The sequence below is a fragment of the Cyprinus carpio genome, chromosome A24 (genome assembly GCF_018340385.1).
Source record: "Cyprinus carpio isolate SPL01 chromosome A24, ASM1834038v1, whole genome shotgun sequence".
Lineage (NCBI taxonomy): Eukaryota > Metazoa > Chordata > Actinopteri > Cypriniformes > Cyprinidae > Cyprinus > Cyprinus carpio.
The window spans coordinates 24,454,825-24,479,187 of record NC_056595.1 but is presented as its reverse complement, the minus strand read 5'-3'; the positions used below and the strand labels follow the sequence as shown (position 1 = coordinate 24,479,187).

Genomic DNA, 24,363 nt, shown 5'->3' with positions numbered 1-24,363 from the left:
TGTGTGTGTGTGACGCGTGTGTGTGTGTGTCTTATTCAACATCTGTTGCTATGTTACCATGACTATATCCCAAGACAACAGGGTATCCGCCTCCTTCCACAGTCCAGACCGTTTTCAGACTCCTTTCCTTTCTGAGAATTTCAGATATTTCTGGCATATTTCCCCTTTTTCAAAAGCCCATATGAAAGAAAATCACTTTAAATATATCAAAAATATCTTTCTAGACAGCACTGAGATTGAATGAAGTGCAAACTTAGACTGTGCTGCATCTCAGATGAGAAAAAGACCTCAGAAATCTCACATGTGTCTCTTATTAGACTCAGATTTGCCTACAATAAAGTCAAAAATCAAAAGATCTCGGTATGAACTATTATTATTTTTTTTATATATTAGAGCTGCTCTGCATTCATTTTATAGCTTTATATTCTTGCAGTACACCAATAAGTGTCACATTTGTGTCTGTTTAAATTTTCCAAAATGATTTTATGAGAAGCAACTGAGACAAAGTTGAGTTTGTTCATTTATTCATTTATAATTTTCTATATATTTTTCTATATTTTAATAAAATAAATTCATTTAATAATAATAATAATAGCATTAAAGATCTTTACCGGTTGCTTCACATGTATGAAGTATGCATCTATGGAAATCACTTATTTAGTCACTTATGTAACAGATGGAAGTAATTGCTAATTACATGCAGTACATTTCTCTTTAATGCAGGCAGTTTAAAGCATCTGAAAGGTTCATATGGCGTTCGATCAGTGCTGTTGAGTACACTGATAACAAGCATTCTGGGAAGGGTACTTGTGTTTCCAAGGAATAGCAACAACACGTCTCTCCCCAATCACAGACCTCTCTGCACACACTGAGTCATGTTTTTTATTTTGTTAAATATGTCTGAATGTGTGTGTATGTGTGTACAAATACAGATAAAATGGAGATGTATATATAAATAAATAATATAAATAAATAAATGGCATGCATTTGACCCCAAAATAAATAAAAATAAAAAAATAAAATAAAATAAAAATATATTATATATAAATACTCTAATTTATTTTTTTTTTATTAAAAATTTTCATATTTCCTATTTTGTTATAAAATAATTGTAATTTTATTTTTTTATTAAATTTTAACATAATAATGCATTTAAGTTTTGTTAAATAATTTAAATTTTTAAATTTTTTATTTTTTAAAATAAAAAAATAATAAAAAATAGATAAAACAAATTAAAAAAATATTAAATAAAAAAATATACTATACTGTTGTTCTTTGACACATTGCTTTTGTTCTTTGAAAGTGCTTTGGTAAAAATAAATTATAATATATTAGAAAATGAAAAATTTATAATGGGTTTTTTATATATTTAATTTTAAATATACAATCATTTTAAAGGGTATTATTTTTACCCATTAACCTTGTATCTTATCAATAAGGCAAAATGACACAGATCTCAAATCCCCCCCCCCCCCCGCCCCCTTTCAAGATATGATTTCAAATTTTTAGTTTTTTTTTCGGGGTAAAATTGACCTGTTCTTACGGGTTTTTTTGTTGAGCATACCCTTTGCAATAATTTCTACTTAAAAAAACCTTTTGATTACTGCTGCTTTCAGCTTAATATCTGATAAAAAAATGTCAGACAAAAAAAATCCATAATGTTTGCTGGCCCCAAGGCTTCTGCATTAAAATAACCGGTTTTTGTTTCAGAAGATTCTGTTTGACAACAGACAATTTTTACAAATGCGGGAGGAGCAAGGTGGAGGTTTTTTGTACACTCATCATTACACGCGTTTCGTCCCCAATAAAAAAATCAGCTCAGAAAAGGCAAGAGCAAATGCATTTTCAGTGGGGTGACAGCATAGAAGAACTGACTACTGTTGAACATACTGTAACACACACCCACAGGAGCTTTTTAGGCCCTTTGAAGAAGAGGGGGGGTTTCTGGGAGCTCACACAACACAACCCTTGACTTAATGTCTGTTTTAAACGCAATTTTCATGACTGGGGTTTGCAAAAATTTGACCAAATTTTCAAATGAAAATTTTTACCATGTTTAAAAATAAATAAATAAATAAATGGAAAAAAACCCAAAAATGCATGCTTCAAAGAAAAGAAAAAAAAAAAATTTCTTTTTAGGTAAAAAGTGTTTTTTTTAATATGTATGATTTTTAATTTTAAAAAAATATGTAAAAAAAAATGAAAAATTTTTTTCCTAAAAAACATGAATTTTTTTCAAAATATAAAAAATCAGAAATGTTTCTTGAGCTTAAAATCAAATTTTAAATGTTTCGAAGATCAGTGAACTGAAGACAAAGAAAGTGATGCTAAAAATTTGATTTATCCGAAATAAATTGTTTAACAGATATTCACAAAAAAGGTTTTTTTAAAATTAATAATTTTTAAAATTTTTTCTGTTTTTTTTGTCAAATAAATGCACTTTGGAAACCAGAAGAGACAAAAAAAAAAGTCCCAAACCCCCAACCCTTTTTTTGAATTCAGTTAACTTTTAAAACAAGAACTCTTTTATTTGGCACATAACCCATAGCCCAATTTTATAATAATAATAATAAAAATAAAAAATAAAAATTTTTTATTTTCATTATTATTGTTTTTTTTTATTAGTAATTAATCACTAAAAATTTTAATATTTTTTGTTGTTTTTTATTTTTAAAAGAAAATTTTTAATAATAATAATTATTGTTTTATTATTACTCTAACAATAATATTTTGTCAAATTAATTAATTCATATTTTGTTAATTATCAATAAATGAACCATTATTATTACTCTAACAATTACTTTTTTTTTTTTTATTAAAAAAATTTGAAAAAAAAAAAAAAATATATTTTTTTTTTTTTAAATTTTGTTATTTAGTATCATTTTCGATACTTTCTTCAAACTGACCCTGACTCATTTTTTTCCCAGGAGGATTCTTCATCTCAGATCCGCGACTCCTTCCGACCCCAAGGTGTTTTATTACAAATCAGCCCCGCTGTTTCAATTTAAAAACCCGTGGTTTTGATCAAACACAAAGAACTTAGCCTCCCCCCTTGACCTTCTCCATGGACGGCGGGCAGCGGGAGAAGGTCCCCGGGCCCAATGCCGTTTTGATCGATGGCCAAAGAGTTTCTTCCCCCTTTAGTTTAGATCGGGAAGAAGAACTGGGGGGCTGCGGGGCCTGGCCCTTTCCGTTCCTGCTCCCGGGCAAGGGGGCGCCCGGCTGTCCCCAAACCCGGATTGCGAACTCATCCGCAAATCCCCCCCAGCTTTTTTGGGGGCCGGGGGAAATTAAATGCTGACCTGACTCTCCCGGGGCCCGTAAGGAAGGGGCCACCACAAGAGGTTTGCTTAAAAAAGGGTGAATCGACTTAACTGGAGGGAATTCCACCGAATAAACAAATGAGGGGTGATTTTTTTGATTTTTGGGGGTTTAAATTACCCTTTATTCCCCCCTGGGTTTCCCTCTTTACTGATTTGTGGTTGCCCCCGTTTTCCCGCCGGGCCCCAACCCCCTCCCGTTTTTGCCTGAACAGAACGAGCCGGGGCCCCCCAAAATGGTCGTTTCTTTTTGCTTTTTGGCCACCTACAGACGAAAAAATGTGGTTATAATCACAATGTAGCATGACTTCTTGTACATTGTTGATTAAATCAAGCATTCACCATTTTTTATCATCAGCCATAAAAAAAAAAAATCATAAAAAATTTTTTGAATGTAGTTTTTTTTTTTGAATGTACTTTAAATGACTAAATAAACATTTTCTTTTTTTTTAGTAAGTGTTTTATTTTTTTTTATTATTTTATTTTTATATGGACTCAATTTTTTTTTTCACTCAACCTCTTTTTATTGTGACGTGTCTTTTATAATTTTTTATTTAAAAACAACAAAAAAAATTATGTATCATTATTTGTTTTAAACTCTAAATTTTAAAAAATTAAAACAAATTTTTAAATCCCTGTACTATAAAATAAAATAAAAAAACTATATAATGTGATTGTGATTATATTTATTTTTATATAAAATTATTATTGTTGTGTTTGTTGTTTTAATTTTAAACAATTATTATTATTTTTAAAAATTTTTGTATTATTATTATTTTATATTATTAATATATTTTGGCTTTTTTAGTTTTTTAAACCCATTTATAAAAAAAATTTAAAACAAAAAACTTACTGTTGCAATTTACTTGGCTGTACAATTTTCAATAAAAAAACAATATTAATTTTGATAATATTATAACCCCTTTTTTTTGTTTACAAGTTATAATATTATTTTTATCTTAAAAATTTTTCACTTACAAACTTTAAAACCCCACTTTTTAAATTTCCCAAGTGTAAATCTTTTTTTTTTATTTAAAAAAAAAATAAATTTGAAATGTAAAAAATTAATCGAATTTTTTTTAAAAAAAAGAACATGCGAGAGTTTGTTGCTTCACCGGGGCTGAGAAGCACAGAGATCTAAAACCTGTGTTTTAAGATGCCGGTGTAAATGCTTTTACGGGAAAAAAACACAATGTCAGATTAATTGTGCAACCAGATTTATTTATTTTAATGTTGCATTTGATTAAAATAAATAAGCTTTCCATAAACTCCCAAACCCCTGCAGTTCTTGATGTAGAGTAAAAAGCTGATTTCCGCGGGGGACCCCGGGGCCCCTGCTTTCCCTTTTCACTGCTCCATGGGCAAAATCTTTTCCCTTTTCGGGCTTTTCCCCAAAGGGGGGGCCCTGGTTCTGCTCCCTCTTTGGGCCAAACCCCCGCCAGGATCAGGTTCAAGGTAAAAAGGCCCCGGAAACCACACAAAAAAACCAAGCCCTTTTCCCCCCGGGGGGGCCCCCTCAAAAGAAAAAACAACCCCCAGACTGAGAAAACCGTGTGGTTTGTTCAAACTCGGAAGGACAGACAGATGCATCAATCAAAGCCTATTGAGATCATTTACAGGGAACTCTCAAAATCTGCCAACAGCATAACATGGTAAAACAGATGAATAAAAATTTTTTCCTACATTCCCAAAAAAAATGGCATCATTTTGAGTTTTAATCCAAAATTGAAATAAAAAATTTCACATTTCACTACCATTAAAAATAGGGGTTTTTCTGTCCCCAAAGCTGCATTTATTTGTCAAAAAGAGAAAAATGTGAAAAATTATGTTTAAAATAACTGCTTATATGTGGATAATAGTGAAATGTAATTTTATTTGTGATCAACTAAATTTTCATGTCACATATTTTCAGAAATCACCTAATATGCTGATTTGCGTTGAGAAACATTTTGATTATTATCAATATGTTGGGCAAATTTTTTTGTGGAAACTGTGATATATTTTATTTTTCAGTATTTACAGATAAATAGAAATTTCAAAAAAAACAAATTGTTTAAAAATAGAAATTTTTTGCCATTAAAAATGTCATTTTTTATCAATTTAACCAGCCTTGTAAATAGAATTTTTTTTTTTTTTTTTTTTAAAAAAAAAGAATAAAATTACAAAACCAAAAATGGCAGTGCTGCATAACATTTTACATTTTTTTAAGGGAAAAACATTAAAATTTTATATTAAAAAAAAAAATTAAATTTAAATAAAACTGTAAGCCATGCTATTTAATATTATAAATTCAATGCATCATTTACAAAAAAAAATAAAAATTTTTTAAAAAAAATGCTTTTTTTCAAAAACGTTTTAAAATAAACAGCTTGGGGGGACGAATGAGAGCACTGCGGATATAGAGGTTTTCCCCCAGTAGTTTTGTGTCATGAGTCTGAAGAGGGAGAAAAGCCCTCCAAGGGTCAAGCGGTTAGGGAGGGTTTCGTCCCCTCACTTTAAAAACCACCCGGGACATTTGCGCGGAAAACAGGAATAACGGGGTTTCTACGGGACCACTGCACTGGTCAACCGTATTGCGGCAGGAAATGAGTTTTTTTTTATTGGGATGTCCAAGGGGCCCAAAGGGACAAAGGGGAGCCCTGAACCTTGTCGGGTAACGGTGGCGCCAGGGGTTCGGGCCCCGTCCCGGGCCCGCCCCCACAGGCGGGAGCTGGCTCGCAGACTGGGATGTTGAAACGGGGTGGGGTGACCCTGCACCGGGCCCAAAAACCCGGCCCGGGTCCCTGAAGGACGGCAGGGGCCCCACTTCAGTCGGGTTCGACCCCCGATGGGACTGATACCAGCCCCCGCTTCCTTTTCCGGGGGCACAACGGCTCAGATTGGGGCTTTTTACAGCGGCCGGGCCCGAAGCCACCAATGTATAGCTCCATTGTTAATGTTTTTTTTTATTTATTTTTTTTCGATATTGACAGTAAAAAACCCGTATCAAGGTTTTTTTCTTGTTTTTTCCAGTGAAAAAAAGCATTGTTATTGATTGTTTAAAATATGTTTTAAAGAAAAAAAAAAGAAAACCTTTTTTTTTTATCAATATTTTAAACAGTATTATAACAAATGTTTTTGAAACCAAAATTATTCGCTTTTTTGGTTTTTACCCCTTTTAAATGGGCTTTTTCGAAAAAAATTAAACAAGAATATTTTTTTTTAAAATTTTTTTTTTTTTTTAAGTTTTGAGTTAAAAGCATTTTTTTTTTGGTTACTGATTATTTAGAAGATTTTATCTACAGCAAAACTAAATATTTAAAATATTTAATATTTTTTACTCAAAATTTAATCTGTATTATTTCATCATGGTTTAAAATCAACATTTAAACAGTAGTTCTTGTTTTCCAGAAGTGATGTTTATTATTTGTTTATGGTTTAAAATCAACATTTAAACAGTAATTAAAAAATTTTTTTATTATCAACAGTTAATAATTTTTTTTAATATTTTTTTTTGTCTTTTTTTTATTGTTTGTAATATGTAATTAGTAAAGGAATAAATGATGGTTTAATTGTTAAATATAATTTTTGTTATTGAATATTTTTGTTCATTTTATTTTTTTGTTAATGACTATTTTAATTTTGTTATTGAATATTTCGATTTTTTTATCAACAGGAAAATTAATTAAATAAATAAGTTAATAAATAACCTTTAAACAGTAGTTTTTGCTTTCCAGAAGTGAAGGAATAAATTCAGCTGTTAAGTTATATGCATTTATATATATATATATATTACAAAAAAGTAAAGGAATAAATAAATTAATTTCATTGTAATAAATAGTTTAATTGTTAAAGTTCATTTGTTTTTTTGTTATTGAATAATTAGATTGTTGTTATCAACAGTTAAAAATGGTAATGTTTGTATTGTTTATTTTTTTATTATTATTATTATTATTATTTTTTTTTTTTTTTGTTTTTGAATATTTAGATTTTTGTTATCAACAGTTTAAAAAAATTGTATTGTTTACATTTTTTTTGTCTACTTTTCCTGTAACATTATCTAAACATCCTTAAAACAAGATCAATTCATTGAAAAGATCCTAATAACTTGTTTTCAGAGAAACGATCTTATATAGTTTTTTCTTGTAATGATAAATCTAAAACTCTTAAGTAAATAACTATTCTCTGAAAACCAGCCTTATTATCCCCCGTGCAACCTTGCTTTAAACTGAACCTTGTTTTGAGGATGTTTATAAATGTTAACGGGTAAACGAGATCCTGTAATGGTCTCCATCAGTGATCTGCTGTTGTCATTGAGTTCCAGCTTAGAGTCACTCGGAGAATTTGTCAAAGAAGCCCCTCTCAGCACACTGGCAGCTGGGACCGCATTGTCGGGACACAAAGCATTTCGACATGCTCTATTTTAGTCGCTAGAGAGTCCCTCTGTCCTGTCAGGGTCCCGAGAATAGGAGCCCCGGGGCCGGGGCCGATGCACTGACTCTGGGAATCTCTGTTTGGAGCCGTGTGTGTAAACCAATCTGTCGGTTCTGTTTGAATAACTGTTATGCTGTTATGAGCCAAGATGGACTCAAGGTTACTTCCTTTGGGAGACTGATCTCCGAACGCCGCTGCGGGATCAGATGGCGCTCCGATCGGCCGGATTGACACACATGCAAGATTAAACGTCTCACTATAACACAGTACAGTAACAAAGTACAAAGACACAAAGAGAGCTCGGATGACGAGACATTGATGCTTTATTGTGTAAAGATGATGCTGATATATTTAGGAAAAGTAATATAGACGAGCAGGGAAAGAGTTTGGCTGCCTGGAGAAAAATTACACAGTTGAAGTTTTGGATTTGAATTGACATGACGATCATCGTTGTTTTTTTATTTAAATTATTTGGATTCTGTAGATTGGGCAGATTGAAAATATCAGGTTTAGACAGTATCTTATATAATTTTTTCTTTTTGTATTTTCTATGCTGATTTTAGGAGTGAATGGATTTAAATGTATTTTATATACAGTATTATATCAATCAATTATAATAAATAATTAATTATAATTAATTAATCAATTTGACTGGATACTAGAGTGATATAACAAATACATATATTAATATATTATAAATTAATATTTATTTATTATATAAATGTAAATATTTTTATATTATATTAATTGTAATATATTTTTTTTCTTTGCTTTTTGGATATGGGCATATTATTTTGAAGAAAATAAAGAATATATATTCTTTATATGTATATATATGTATGTGTGTGTGTGTGTGTGTACATATACAGTATATATATTTACTCTATATTTACTAGTCTTATTGGTAAATTATCAGTTTAAATTATATATATATATATATATATATATATATATATATATATATATATATATATATATATATATATATATACCATATATACCATATATAATCAAAAATAAAATTCTAAATGTACATATAAATTTCTTTCTTTCTTTCTTTCTTTTCGTTTTTCGTTCTATTAATCTTCCTAAAAATGGATATGACTTAATAATAGATTTAAAATTAATTATTAATTAAACTCGTCAAAAAAAAAAAGTTTTAGAGCAAAATTAACATATACAGTATAATGAATATCATCATAAGGCATCAAAATTTTTTTTTTTTTTTTTTTGCAATATCATCCAGTCCTACCAGATACTGTTTTATAAATGTTGTAAATCTTTTCTTTAGACAAATGACCCAGAGTGTGGAGGAGGTCTGGATCTGTTATTTGGCTTGGCGCCGCAGACGGAGCGAGAGAGAGAGAGAGAAAGAGAGAGAGAGAGAGAGAGAGAGAGAGAGAGAGTCCACTCCTCCAACAACAGATGAGGAGGTGAAACGAGGCAAGTACTTCTGTTTGAAACGCCGTCAGCCTTCAACTCAGGTTTCCATCCAGGTTCACAAGGTGACCAGAGAGCTGCACGCTAACAATGGCTAAAATAAGACCACTGGATTAATTCACTTAATTGATCCCCGAGGGAAACGAACTAACAAAGGAAACAAATGCACTGACAGGAAGAACAGCGACTTCAAGTACATAGAGCCTGTGCTGTGCGACCTACATAAGGAGATATTAATCATATTGATAATAATAAAACAACATCATCTCTTTCAGGGTAAAAACACACACACTTCTCTCAAGGCTTACAGTATATAGGCCTTATTTTTCTTGTTTTTATTTAGGCCTCTTTGAAGTTATTTGCTTTAGGCATTAGCCTTATATTACTTTAGGTAATATTCTGGTTAGTGTGCACTAAAAGTAAGTTATTTACTCTATTTACTTTCATATGTATGTTCATAGATAGATAGATAGATAGATAGATAGATAGATAGATAGATTTAGATAGATTTAGATAGAATATTTAAAAAAAAAAACTACCAGAAATTAAGCAAAGGAATGAATGTGGGGTTTTATCGGTATTCACTAAGTATTATCGGCTAATTAAAAACAATATTTAATCAATATTTTTGTCTTGTTTTCCAGGAATAAATAAATGAATAACTTTTTCAGCAATTAAGGAATACATTGATGGGGGGTGGGGTTGTATTGGTATTTACTCAATATTATCGGTTAATTATCGGTATTTAATAATTATTATTTCCCTCCTGTTTTAAAATCGTTTTTTTTTTTTTTTTTTTCTTGTTTTTACAGTATATATAATATATATATATATATATATATATATATATATATATATATATATATATATATACAGTACTTCATTTCTGATATATAGAAGAAATGAAGTACTGGAATAAACTTTTTTTTTATAATGTTTTTTTTATAGTTTTTTTAGTGTATTTTTTTTGTTTTTTATGTGTTTTTTTTTCAACAAAAAATCTGCAGTTAATCAGTATTTTTGTCTCATTTTCAGTGAAAAGCACAATCAGAAATGAAGGAATAAATTAAGTAAAATTGGGTGCAGATAATATTGCACATTAACTTTTTTGACAACTAACAAATCTGACCATTAAAAAGGCAATTAAGCTGTTAGTCTGAAGCCAGATTTGGTTGCATATTACTGAGCTATTCTGAGCAAACCTTTTATTTCGTGAGTGGCCCTCAAAGTACCATTAAATAAAATAAAGCTAATACAGCTAATCATGGTTTATTAATAGACACTTTTTGAATGAAATTTCCCCTAACACCCCTTTTAAATTTCTACCACATGAACAACATTTTAATCAGATTTTGGGGTTCCAAGAAAATCAGGGGGATAAAGCTTTTTCCCTGGAGCGCTAATGTAGATTAAAGGGCAGGGGGTTACTTGTTGATGTGATTCCAAAAAAATTTTATATACCCCAAGCCAAAAGCAGAGACATTATATCACATATCCATTAGTTTTGTAATTATAACCATTAGCTCGTTACAAAATTATATAACAACGCTTGTCCGTGAAGCAGTGTTATTTTAGTATCAATGAGATTTTTAATTAGTTTTTATTTTCTGCTTTCATTTACATTTTTAGTTTAAGGTTTTAAGAATTTTGTTGTGTTTTTTTCATTTAATTTAATTTATTACATTACATTTTTATTTATTTAAGTTTTAGTTAGCTATAACAGCCTTGTTGTGAAGTGACAGGTAGCTGTGTTGTTTCTAAAACAGATTTAGTGTCACAAATTTATTTAAATTAAAAGATGACTAGTTCCAAAATGAAACAATACTTTAGATTCCCCTGCACAGAAGAAAACCCCCTTTTTTAAACAGCAGCATTTAGCTAATATCTTCATCACAATTTATATTTTAAAATATATATTATGTAGGTTTTTTCTTCATCACAATGTTATATATATATATATATATATATGTATGGTTTTGTTGGTTGTATTTAGTATAAATTTATTTGTACAATGTTTTGATTTAATATATGTTAATATACTTTTCATAAAAATATGATCTAAGAATTTTTTGCTAACATTATGAAAATGTTATTCCTAAATGCTCTCCCATTTTTATTTATTTATTTACTGTATTTATGTTTCTTGGTTATGTGAATATTAGAGAAAACATTGAGGGAAAGTTAAATTGTAACATTTGGAAAACATAGCGGGAATGTAACTTTTGAAGTAGTAACATTTAAAAAAAATTATATATATATATATATAATATATATATATATATATATATATATATATATATATATATAAACTTAGAAAAATTTGTTTTAGAATAATATGTATACATGTATGAACAATGTATAATTAATGTTTTGATAACATTATTAAAGACCAAACAATGTTGAACAAATGTTTTATTAATGTTACTGGACAAACATTTGTTTATACCCAGCTAACAAAAATGTTCTGTGAATGTTATGCTAGTAGGTTATTTCCGTATGTTCTCTGAACATTCAAAATGTTATTTTTTTTTATTTTAAAAATATACAATTGTTATGGAACCATTCATTTGAATCATTTCTTAAACACTACGAGAATGTTACTTTTGAATGTTCTCTGAACATTCTGAAACAAAGAGTAACATTTAAAAAACGTTACATCAACGTTCCATGATTGATGTATAAGTAACATTTTGAAAACATTATTAACTCTTTTGTTACTTTTGAATTTTTTTATATGAGTTTTCTGCCACCGCCAGTGATTTTGATGATTTTCACTAAAATTTGATGGAACACAGTATATTTTGCTGTGTGTTTGTTTGTGTATTAAATAAAAATAAATATAAAGGCCTCTACTTTTAAACATTTATATTCTAGCTTAAAGCATTCTTTTTATCAACACTTGAATAGGTAGGTTTCATAAAATGTATAATTTTGAACAAAAGGTGAGAAAATCAATTTTTTTTTAATCAAAAACTACATCTGGATAATATTAGATACGATTATCAAAACATAAATCGATAAATGCTTCTTTCAACACCTCCAAAGCTTGCACAGCCATATATCACTTCCTGGATCATTATTTTACTCCGTAGCATTATACAGGATTTTTCGTTTATAATGCTATCTATTGCTGATGATCGCGTATTTCTCACTTAATAAATCTGTTTATATAAGAATCTTCGTTTCTCCATCTGTTCACGTGTGTTTTTTTGTCCGGAGGTTTTGTACTCGTTCAGAAGATGTGTAATAAGCGCCCTCAAGTGTATAACGAGGTGAAAACACCAAAAGATGTAAAAACTAGATCTTTGGCGGGAAACGTTGTCTTCTAAATGACGAGATAACTCGTCAATGGCGGGGAAAGACTTAAATACCAGATAACTTTGAAGAAACAGTTTCTGAAAGAAAGTTTGTTCGTAATGTTGACAGAACCTTGCTGGAATGTTCTGAGAACGTTTATTTGTGAAGTAGTTTAACTGAATTAAAGCAGCTTCCTAACACTGATGCATCTTCAGGAGCTTCTGTTCTGTGAAGCCATGACCCTCGTAAAGCACTGAATAAACTGAATGCGTTTAACAGGCCTGCATCACACACATCTCCGTCTCCGTCTCCAAGCGCTGTTTTATCAGAGGTGGACACGCGTCTGTTATCATTGAGGAAAACAGACGGATCTCTTTGTCTTTTCTGGCTCGGCCATATGTTACAATCAGCACCTCCTCCTCGGTCGTAATTCACTCCAGTGCCCTTATGCAGCAGACGCTTCCACATCCACGCCTGATAACTCAGCCGAGCGCCCTGCACGTTTCCATTACATGTTCAATATTCTCACTTCAAAAATGCCTGGATTTTGAATACACGTGATCGATTACATTCGCTTTAGATCATGTTATTCTCCTTTGATTCTCACAGAGCAGAGCATCTGCCGCGATGGAGACTAACTTTCCAGACGCTTAGACCAGAACATGCCAGAAGTCTCCCACCCAAATCCCACGAACGGCGAGCGTGGAGAGAAATCCTAGACGCAGCAGAGGGATCACGATTTCTCCAAGTCCATTACACCGCTGCTGATTTTTTATTCTTTGCTTCTCTTAAAGTTAAGATGGAACAAAACAAATTTTTTTTTTTTGTATGCTGTTTTGTTGTTTTAAAACCAACATCATCTTTGGATAAAACTTTATTATTATTATATTTTTTTATTCTTTTAATTGTATTGTATTATTTGTGATGTTTAATCCGATAAAGGATGACAAGAAATTAAATTTTAAAAATCTATTTGTTTTGAATATATATTATTAGTGGTGTTTAACCCTATAAAGCCTGACCTATCAAATAATTGTCAAAACAAAAAAATCTAAAATTTGCAGCTAAAACATTTTATTTAACCCTTAGACTATATATATATATTATTATTATTATTATTCTTACTGGTGTTTAATATTTTTTTAAATGGAACCATTTAACCTTATAACTCAGAATATATTTAAAAACATTATTTGTTTTTTTTAATCATATTTTAATAATTAGTGGAGTTTAACCCTGTAAAGACTGACATATGAAATAACTGTCCAAAAAAACTTTAAAATTTTTTTCTGTTTTTTATATATTAATGGAACAGTTTTAGTTTAACCTTTAGACTACATAGATATATATATTTATATTTTATTTTTTACAATTGTTTGATATGTCAGGCTTTACAGGGTTAAACACCACTAATAATCTATATTCAAAACAAATAGATTTTTTGGTATTTGGTATTTTTTGGTAACAATATGGGTTTTATACTTTTAGTTGTTGTTTTTTTATTATTATTATTATTATTATTATTATTATTAATGCCGTTTAACCTTGTAAAGCCTGATATATACAACAACAGTTACTTATTTATTAAGACAGTTTACTGAACCTTTATGTATATACAGTCTGATATAATGAGAAGATGGAGGAAAAGCTCAATTTAATTCAGAGACCGAGACTTAGCAAACATAAGCAGTTTGCGCAGCGTTGAGGTATTTATATCACCAAAAGCTTAGATGATATTCTGATGCTTGTAATGTGAGTCAATGAGATCTTTATAACAGTGCAGCAGACACTTACATAAAATGATATAAATATCAGACTCGTCACTCTATATCTCAGATAATATCTCAGTCTCAGTAAGATGAGATGTAAATGATCCGAACATATAATGCAGTGACTGAGAGATGAAGAAATAAAGGCTCCTCAGAAGATGTGAGATGTTCTGGAGGCTTGTGAAGATCATTCCTCCGCTGAGGAACAGTGAAAGTAAAGCTTCTGGAAACAAACGCTCCTCAAAAGATCCTGATGATCAGATTTGAGACTCTAAAAACTGTGTATAGATTCTCATTTATACATATCAACTATTCTGTAAAAAATTATGTTTGGTGTTCCGCGTTTAATTCAATTAATTTCTCTGTAATTATTGGTGAAAACTGTTTCAAAGTAAACCCTTCATCCTTTTTATGTACTTAGTCACCATTCAGTTTAAAACTAAATTATATATTTATGTTTCTCTTACGGTACATGATTCATAAGAGCACATTATTCCAGAAAAAAAAACACTTTTTGTGTCGTAAGTTATTAGAAATGCATGTTATTATTTGTGATGCTTTTATTATTATAATCTGTATTATTTGTCATTTCAGAAACAAAATTTGAAGCAACTATTTTAGTATTTTAGATATTTTATTTTAGTAGTTATTTTTAGATACTAATATATTTTTATTAATGCTTTTTTAATTTTTATTTTCTGTTGTCGTTTTAATTTCAGTCAAAGTCTTTTAAATTTTGTTGTTGTTTTTTTTTTTGTTTTTTTTTCAGGTTTAGTTCAAGTTATTTTTATTTTAGTACATCAAGTTAAACTAAATGAAAATGATGAATGTTGCCTTGGATACAAGCTGAAATAAAATAAGTTACATTTTTTAGATTTTATTTTATTCTAAAATTTTTATGATTTATATATTTATTTATATTATTGTTCACTTTTTTTTTATCAGCAATTTTTTTTTTTTTAGTGACAAGTAATGTTTATGGTTTTAGTTTTAAGTTTACTATAATAATCCCGTTGATGAAATGAATCAATTCTGGTATTTTTTTATTTAGTTTTTATTTATTTAGTTTTTATTTTATCCAATTAGTTTCTGGTAGATAAAAGGCAATTTGTTTTTATTTATTTATTTATTTATTTATTTTACAATTGTTTTTATTTATTTTTTTCCTGAGTATTTAGTTATAATATTTTTTATATATATACTAGTAGATTTTTTTTTTTTATATATTATAATTATTATTATTATTATTATTTTTATTGACATGTCTTGTTTGTTAATTGATTCTTGTTTACTGAAATCCATTAGATTAAAACAGATGGCATTATGCATTATCGTGCTGATAATAAAAACTGATCAATAGATTTTTTTGTTTGTCTTAATATAATGAAAGAGTCAGAGATGTGCAGTTCACAGCAGGTCACACAGACACGTTCCTCTCGATTCGAGGGCTTGATTGGCGTCTGTCTGGTTGCTGTGAGTTAGTCAAGGCCACTGACTCATACTGTACATGCACACGCGGTTCTGTTGAGTCAGACACATCTCTGACATCCATCACAGCCCTTTACAGCAGCTGCTGCACAGGAACACCTCCAACTCTGGAAGTCATTAGTTTTACCTTTTATAACATGCATAACTCCGCCCCTAAATTCTGATTGGATGAGCCACATTTGAAGGTAAAATTCAGTAACGGAGTTACTAAAAACAGCAAGAATGTACTAAATAAATGCTTAATGTACATATTAAAAGATCAAATTCAGCATACAGCTTCTTTGAATATGCATACTATATAGAAACGAAAGCAGATGAGCCCAGAATATGAATTGTACGCAGCAGCTAACCAATTCGCCAAAATTGAAAATTACTCTCACTCATAATCCAGTCATAAAGTGCATTAAACTCACCCAGCATCACTCTATGCTCCCACATATTAAGGCATCCTTGGTCTGGCCCACTTTGAAGAAATTATCTGGGAGATCAAAATAAAAAATAAAATAGAATCTGAGATAAAAATCAGTCAAATGTTTTTTACTCTTTCTGATTTACCATACCTTGAAAAATACAGATAAAGTAGTGTTTCTGTTCATCATTTTCATGTGTTCATGTGTTGTAATCAATCAGTGTTTTTTAATAACTAAATAAAAGTAGCAACTGTGCAACAACATTTTTCATTAACCCTGTGATCCATAACAAAAATATTATTTATTTTTATTAAAATATATATTTATATTAATTTGAGTAATGTTTATACTATTTATATACTCTTATAGTAAATATAGATTTTTTGAAACAGCTTTTTTTTGGTATTTTAATTTTAGTTTTTGTAATTTTGATTTTTTTTTTTTAATTTTTTATATTTTTTTTTTTTTTTTTTTTAGTTTTATGATATTTATATATATTATATAAATTCCCTCTTAATGATTTAAATTTTTGTGTTTTTAAAAAATTTGAAACAAGAGCATCATAATTCCACGTTTAATGATATGGTATTAATAATTCTAAATTATTAATTCTGAGTTACATGTCGTCATGCCTCAAAGGGTTAAAATGACAGAAAAAAAAAGAAAAAAAAAAATCTTAAAAAGATGAAAATGCTGTAGCTTTTCCAGTCCTTTAATGCAAAATATTAAATAAATCACTACTGTTCTTTGATCTCAGATAAATTAGGTTGTTTTCTAGTTTATTTATTTATTTATTTATTTATTTATTTATTTATTTACATTTGTCAAAATGTTTTCAAAACAACTTTCTCGGAACATCCTTATGACGTTATTAGTACATGAACGTTCTCATAATGTTAAAAAAAAACATATTAGAATATTGCACAAACATTCAAATAAAATTATATTTGCCAACATGAAAATCAGTAGAACATTTAATAATCGTTTATCAACCTTAAATAATGTTCTACAAAAAACTGGATATTTCCAATGTTCTTAGAATATAAAAAGTAAACATTTAAATAATGCTATGTTTTGAGCAAAGCAAAGTAGAATGCTGAAAGAAATATTTTGTAACATTTAAATAACATTCTAATCATGACAAAAAAAACTGGACATTTTAAAATGCTTTTAAATAACTTTTAAATAACGTTATGATTTGGTTTGAATAAAATTAGAACGTTTACGAAATGTTTTGTAATTTTTAACTATCATTTTGATCACAACAATAAAAACATTTTAATGTTCTTAGAATATCAAAAATAACATTTCAACACAATATTCCCAAATCATCCTAAATATAAAAAATATAACTATATAGTTACATATTTGTGACTCCGGACCAGTTTTAAGTCTCTGGGGTATATTTGTAGCAATAGCCAAAAATACATTGTATGGGTCAAAATTATACATTTTTCTTTTATGCCAAAATCATTAGGATATTAAGTAAAGATCATGTTCCATGAAGATATTTTGTAAATTTCTATTCGTAAATATATCAAAAATTAATTTTTGATTAGTATGCATTGCTAAGAACTTCATTTAAACAACTTAAAGATGATTTTCAATATTTAGATTTTTTTTGCACTCTCAGATTCCAGATTTTCAAATAGTTGTAGACTTCAGACAAATATTTTCCGATCCTAACAAACCACACATCAATGGAGAGAGCTTATTTATTTAGCTTTCAGATGATGTATAAATCCTACCTCACAAAATTGACACTTTCTAAGACTGGTTTTGTGCTCCAGGGTCAAGCATTTAAAACCTATCTGCCACTTAAACAGCTTCCATTTGACATTTTAAAAGTGTGCAACTCGAATGTAGCTGTTCTAGTAGCTTGAGTTTGAAAGGCAGCATCTCAACCTTGCAGTCAATAAATCTGGATGTTCAGAAACTGAAAGCTATAGACCGTGTTTTCGTTTCAGGATTGTATTTTTTTGTTTTTTCTCCATATGAGGGTGGTTGATGGGTTACGCGGCTCGCGATCCGTCCGAGGGTTTTATCTGCTCTCGTTTTCGCTCTCTCGGGCTCGAGTGCCGCTGGGCGACGGAGGCCGGAGGGAAAACGTTGTTTGGCACGCGGCCCGATCCAGCTGTTGGCATTCTGTGTTTCAGCATAACCTTAAATGCTTCTCCTGTGTGGCGCAGGAAAGGTTATGGGCCTGAATATATCGGCTTTGATCGATTCTACGGCTGATAGGCCACCAGTGTCCATCAGATCTTCACTAATAAAGGTTTAAATTCAGAGGTTCTCTATGTTTTGCAAACCATGACAAAGCACTCGAGGAGAAAGCGTCTTGTCTATTTCTGTCTGTGTCCTACATCTGGCGCTCTATGGGTCAACTTTTCGAAAGTGCCAGCTGTCCTAATTGCTATTCTAATGAAATGAGACTAACCAAAAAGACTAAATTTCATCTTTAGATCATCGCTTCTGACTTGCATATTGACGTCGCTCTTCTGACGGTATTGTCATTCAGCTGTAGAATTATGATCAGCGTGCTTCATGGTTCATTCAGGTGATTCACACAACTGGTGGTTTTCAGGTGTTTATTCAATCAAAGTTAAATTCTAAGAAGTAGGAAAAATATAATTATATAACCAGTTGCATAAACATAACTAGCAGTTAGCCAAATGTCTTAGTCATCAGTCTTAATTTTCAGATTTAAATTAAGTTATCACCAGTATTAAATAACAAAATCAGATGAATAATTTAATTTAATTTTATTTAATTTAAATTTTATTTTTTTTTTTTTTTTTTTTTTTTTTTTTTTTTTTTTTTTTTTTTTTTTTTTTTTTTTATTTTTTTTTTTTTTTTAAGACTGGTCATAATTTTAATTTAATTTAATTTAATTTAATTTATTTTTTTTTTTTTTTTTTTTTTATTTAATTTAATTTAATTTTCCTAATTTAATTTAATTTAATTTCTGATTTTTTAAAGTTTTTCTAAAAACTTTTTAAAAATGTAAAAATTTCTCAAAAAGTTTTTGTTACTATAAAATTAAACAAAATACACAAAAAATATTAGATGGAGAAAACTTCAATTAAAAAAAAAAACTTTTACAAAAATTAAAAATTATGGCTAAAATAATTTTGTTTTTTTTTTTAGTATTAAGTTTTATAAATTTATATAAATGTTTGCTTAACAATTAATAAAAATGACAAAAGCAAATAATTAAACTTTTAAATATAATTAAAATTAAATGTAAAAAAGCATAAATGAATTAATTAGAGATGTTTATTTTTAAGTGTTTATGTTTATAGTAATAAAAATAAATTAAATTATAAATTAAAATTAAAATATAAATATTAATTAATAAATATACATAACAAAAACATCATTTAAAATAATTTAAAAAAAAAAAATTCTCTTTAAATTTTTTGGAGTATATAAATTTGTAGTATCTAAATTATTGAAATAAACTGAAAGAAATATAAATTGAAACTATTTGATAAATGGAAATAGAAAGCTTCCAAAATATTAATAAATACTGTAATAGTATATAAATAATCCTAAAATATCACTGGATTATTCTATCCAGAGAAAAACAAATTACAAATGATATGTCTTTAATATCTCAGTAATGAGACTTTTGTTAAAGTATCCCACTTCTTATATGTTTCTCCTAAAAAAAAAGATGACTCCAAATCTCTCTTGAGTTTCAGATTAAACCAGAATATAGATTAAATAATGACCTCGAACATTTCTCATCTATTGATCTGAGCTCCTGTTACTGTACAATAACTATTTATGTCTGTTTTTATTTCTCCTCCGCTCTCAGTTTCTTTGAAGGTGAACTCTTGTGACCTGGACCAGTAAGAAACCACCTGAAACCTGCTAAAACCCACTCACAGTGGAATCAGAGGTGAGTTCTGCACGGCCACACGCCACCCACATTATCTTCCTGTAATGTATGAAACGGAAACTAGCTCTTGTTCAAATGTGTGTGGATCTCCACCAAGCATTCAGACGTTATATCTGAGCTGCACTGACCTTCATTAGTGATGAAGTCCTCCAGCGAGGACCAGGCCCGTTATACGCAGAAGAAAGTGCTGCTGAAAGTTGAAATTCCAGCCGCATGCGGCGTGTTGAGATGACAGTGTGTGTGGAAAAAGTGGACGCGATTTTCGTCGCGAGGTTCCCCATGCGAAGCAGTCGCAGGTCGGCGAGAAGTTTCAACACTACATTGCAGAAGACCCGCCAGACTACCACGCTCAAGTCAGGATCATCACGTCTGCCAGCTTCTTCACCGACTTGGTCTTAGGGCCTGGGTTGTGTTCGGGACTGGGATATGGTGATGCTGAAGTAGATATTTTATGTTGTTATTTTTATTTTATGTTTTAAAAAATTAAAAATTAACTATTAATTTTTTTTGATCACATCAGGGTTGTGCATCATTCAGAATTGAACTGAGAAAGCCTGTTAAATTCAGATTAAATTTTTCAATTTTGAGAATTTAGAATATATTAAATAAATAAATAAATAAATTTTCTACAGTTTCAGATATTAGACATATTTGGTTGCATCGTGCATACATATAAAAAAAATACATATATAAGAATTACATTTTTACATTTATTTGAATTTATTTTATTTATCATATAATTTAAAAAAAAATTTTTTTTAACATTGTGTTGAAAAAGTGTGGGTGACATGAAATGAAAAAAAGTATAATTTTTAGTAATTAACAAAAAATAAAATGAATAATGATAATAAAAATGTTTTATTATCTTTAATAACTACCCATTTTTATATATTTTCCATGTCACCCCTACTTTTTCAATATGATGCGTATTTTATTTAAGCTGACAAAGTGGGAAGAAATTTAAAAACATGAAAATAAAAATAAAATTGAAAAATTATAAATAAAAAATAAAACAACATATATAATATAATATAAAAATAATATAATAAATTTAAAAAATATAATTTTACTACTTTTTTGAACCACCAAATTGAAGTAAACAATAATGTTACATATATAATATAATATAAAAATAATATAATTTCTTTGCTTTATGATTGTTGATTTTTTTTTTTTTTTTTTTTTAATTCAGTATACCTCCAAATCAAATTCAGCTTTCTGTTTGCCTGTTCGAATCAAATGAACACTGGAATTCTAGTATTCCTTTAAAAGGATTCTCAAATTCTGAATGTTGCCAGACCCCGAATCACATCTTATGACATTAAAGCATCCGTCAAACCACATTAAACCACAAACACAGCACTCTGTCTTTAGATATGTTTGTGGGTGCGGGAAGCACACAAAATGTGACAGTTCACAGCAGGAGGTTTTGTGTAATAAGATGATGTTTTTGTTCAGGAATACACATGTATTGATAACATATGTGTTAGAATGTGTGTGTTTTTCGGTTTCACGTGTATATATATATATACGCTTCTGTGGAATAAGAACATGCACTTTTCTTCAGGACCAACTGGTGTTCCTCTACAGCTACCCATGCCTTCAACATGTCAATGAGACTTTTGGAGTGAGTTAACTGAACCCTGAGCTGACAGCTGAAGGTAAAAGGTGATCCTTCCACCCCGATGTGTGATCGACTTGCAATACAACATGTTGCACCTGGAGGTCCTTAGTTAATTAAATATTTTAACAGCTGTACTCGAGTGCAAAAGTGTCCGTCTAGTTTTTTCCATTCATTTTCCCCAAATGGGATTTGAAAATAGTGTTGTTGTTTTTTTAAGAGTTATGAGCCATGAACCAAACCAAGCAGAAGCTAAGTACAGTGATTCAGAACCCTGCAAACTTTATCTGAAGCAAAAAAAAAGTGTTTTGAAAATCCTCAGACTGTGAGTGTGAACTACAATCCAAAATCAAAATAAAATGAGATTAATATAAAAACCATTACTAAAAGATGGTCATTACATTAATAAATACAATACCATTACAATTATATAGAGAGAAGGAGAGAGTGGGCGGAGCTCTTTTAATGCAACACTCTGATTGGTTGAATTTTCTGTATGGCATCATGGGTAATGTAGTTTCTCAACACAAATTCAGCTGTTATTACTTAAAAAACAGGTTGAAATAATGTGAACGGATGACTTCGTAGGCTTTGTAGATCACAGTAGGTCTGTGAGTTACTGTTAAAAATCATGGGTAATGTAGTTTCTCTGTAATGGGAATTTTACTCCTGAACCAGACTGTTGCACTCCACTGAGATGGAAATATCATTAAACCTGCTGGAAAACAAGCCAGAATTTGCTCTACAGCTCAGGCTGGTCTGGTTTAATGGTTTTAGAGGTTTCAGTCACATAACCGCTACCTTAGCTAACAGGGAACGCCCTCAGAATCGCCTACTAAGTTTCCTAAAAGGTAATTTTATCTGATTTAAATAATGCTCTCTCAAAACATTAGAAAGAACATTAGTCATACATCATTCCCATGAAAGGCTTTAGCTGGACTTTTTTTTTTTTAAATGTAACAACTTTTAGAATGTTCAGATAACATTCAAATGTAACATTCCTATGATGTTCGCAAATGGAATGTTCATGTAACCAAGAAAAAACAAAGGGTTTTAAAACTGAACGCTTAGAAATAATGCTTTCAAAATGTAATTGGAACGTTAGCACAACGTTCTTAGAACATCTGTTTTGTTAGCTGGGCAAACAGGCTGCTTTTTTCTCTTTGATTTGCTGTCTAATCGTCATGGTGCCCATCTCAAAAGTCTCATTTCCTACATTCTGCATTTCCATGTTTCCAAGAGTGTATTGGAAGTGCTGGAAATGTGTTTGGGTCATTTGGTCATCCATTAGCACCGCAAGGGTTTGGCGTTTGGCGGCCTCTCACCTGGGATGACTGAGATAGTTTTCAGGTGTCTGCAGGACCCTGAATGTCCAGACCGCTTGAGACATTTCGCCCAAGTCCACAAACTGCAACATATCTGCAACAAGCTTAGAATTGGAACACAGGATTAATGACAACAACCCCAACAACAAGCAAACAACACAGCGGAGAATGAAGCAGGATGTCGGGAAGTTGCCGGGAAAGAGATGAACTGGAGAACACAGCGTGGGAAGGGTAGAGTATGATGGTGGTATGATGATGGGCTGGTGTGGTGGTGGTGGAGCAGTTGGGAGAATAGGGTGGGGGTCAGACCTGGGATTACTGAAATAGTTTTCAAAGCGCGGAGGACCCTGAACGTTCGGAGAGCTTGCAGATTGCCTACTTTTATAAATTCAGTTAGAAACCTGCAGAATCAGATTACAGTTATGTGCATAAAAACAACTGAAAGACAAAAAAGGGAGAAAATTAAAACGTCAAACAAATCAAATGATGTACTTTTTAGTCGTTTAAAGGAATAGTTCACCAAAAAATGTTTCTAAAAATTAAAAAAAATATATATTTTTAAAATCTGATTGGCTTTAGTTCTTCCGTGGAATGTAAAAGAGGATTTTTTTTAGTCGTTTAAAGGGGACTATTTTCCATAAAGATAACGCGGAATGTAGGGATCTAATGCTGTCAAGAACAGAACCGTACAATTATTTTGTAAAATAACAACATAAATTCACACACAATACAGAGATTCAGACTTATTTCTCAACCAAATACCTTTATATTATTTGTTAGGAAATTTAAGTATTCATATTTAAAGTCATCCTGAGTTTTTAAGTAAATTTTTTAAATAATTTAACAACACATTAGCACATTTGGTTCTCGGTTAATGGTCACATGACCATTATTAAGTTTTTAATTAAATTTTTACAAATATTTAAATAAAATGTTAAATTACAATAAAAAATAAAATAAAAAAATTATCTTTTGTAGTAACTTTTATTTTGATTGCTTTTACAATATATTTAATTTAATTTAATTTAATTTAATTTAATTTAATTTAATTTAATTTAATTTAATTTAATTTAATTTTTCTGGGGGGGGAAATTCAATTTGAAGTTTTTTTAATAATTTAATAATTTTGTAAATGTTTCGTTTTACTTTATTTATGAATGTAATAATGTAACATACACTGATGCAACTTATTTGTGTGTGTGGGTGTGTGTGTGTGTGTGCATGCATTTGAGTGTGTGTTTTAAATCAGAAAATAAAGTAATTGCTAGCTTTTCATCAACTTATAAACCCCTTACAATTCCCCGTTTGGGAAACAACAGTCATTTTTGGCCCTTTAATGCCCTTTTCTATTTCAGGTGTTTCCACAGAAGAAAGTG

General features: G+C 29.9%; 2 pseudogenes; both read right to left on the bottom strand.

Annotated features, from left to right (window-relative positions):
• LOC122134576 overlaps positions 1-6,250 on the bottom strand; it is a 77,287-nt pseudogene extending 71,037 nt beyond the window's left edge.
• LOC122135431 overlaps positions 1-24,363 on the bottom strand; it is a 189,959-nt pseudogene that overhangs the window by 115,607 nt on the left and 49,989 nt on the right.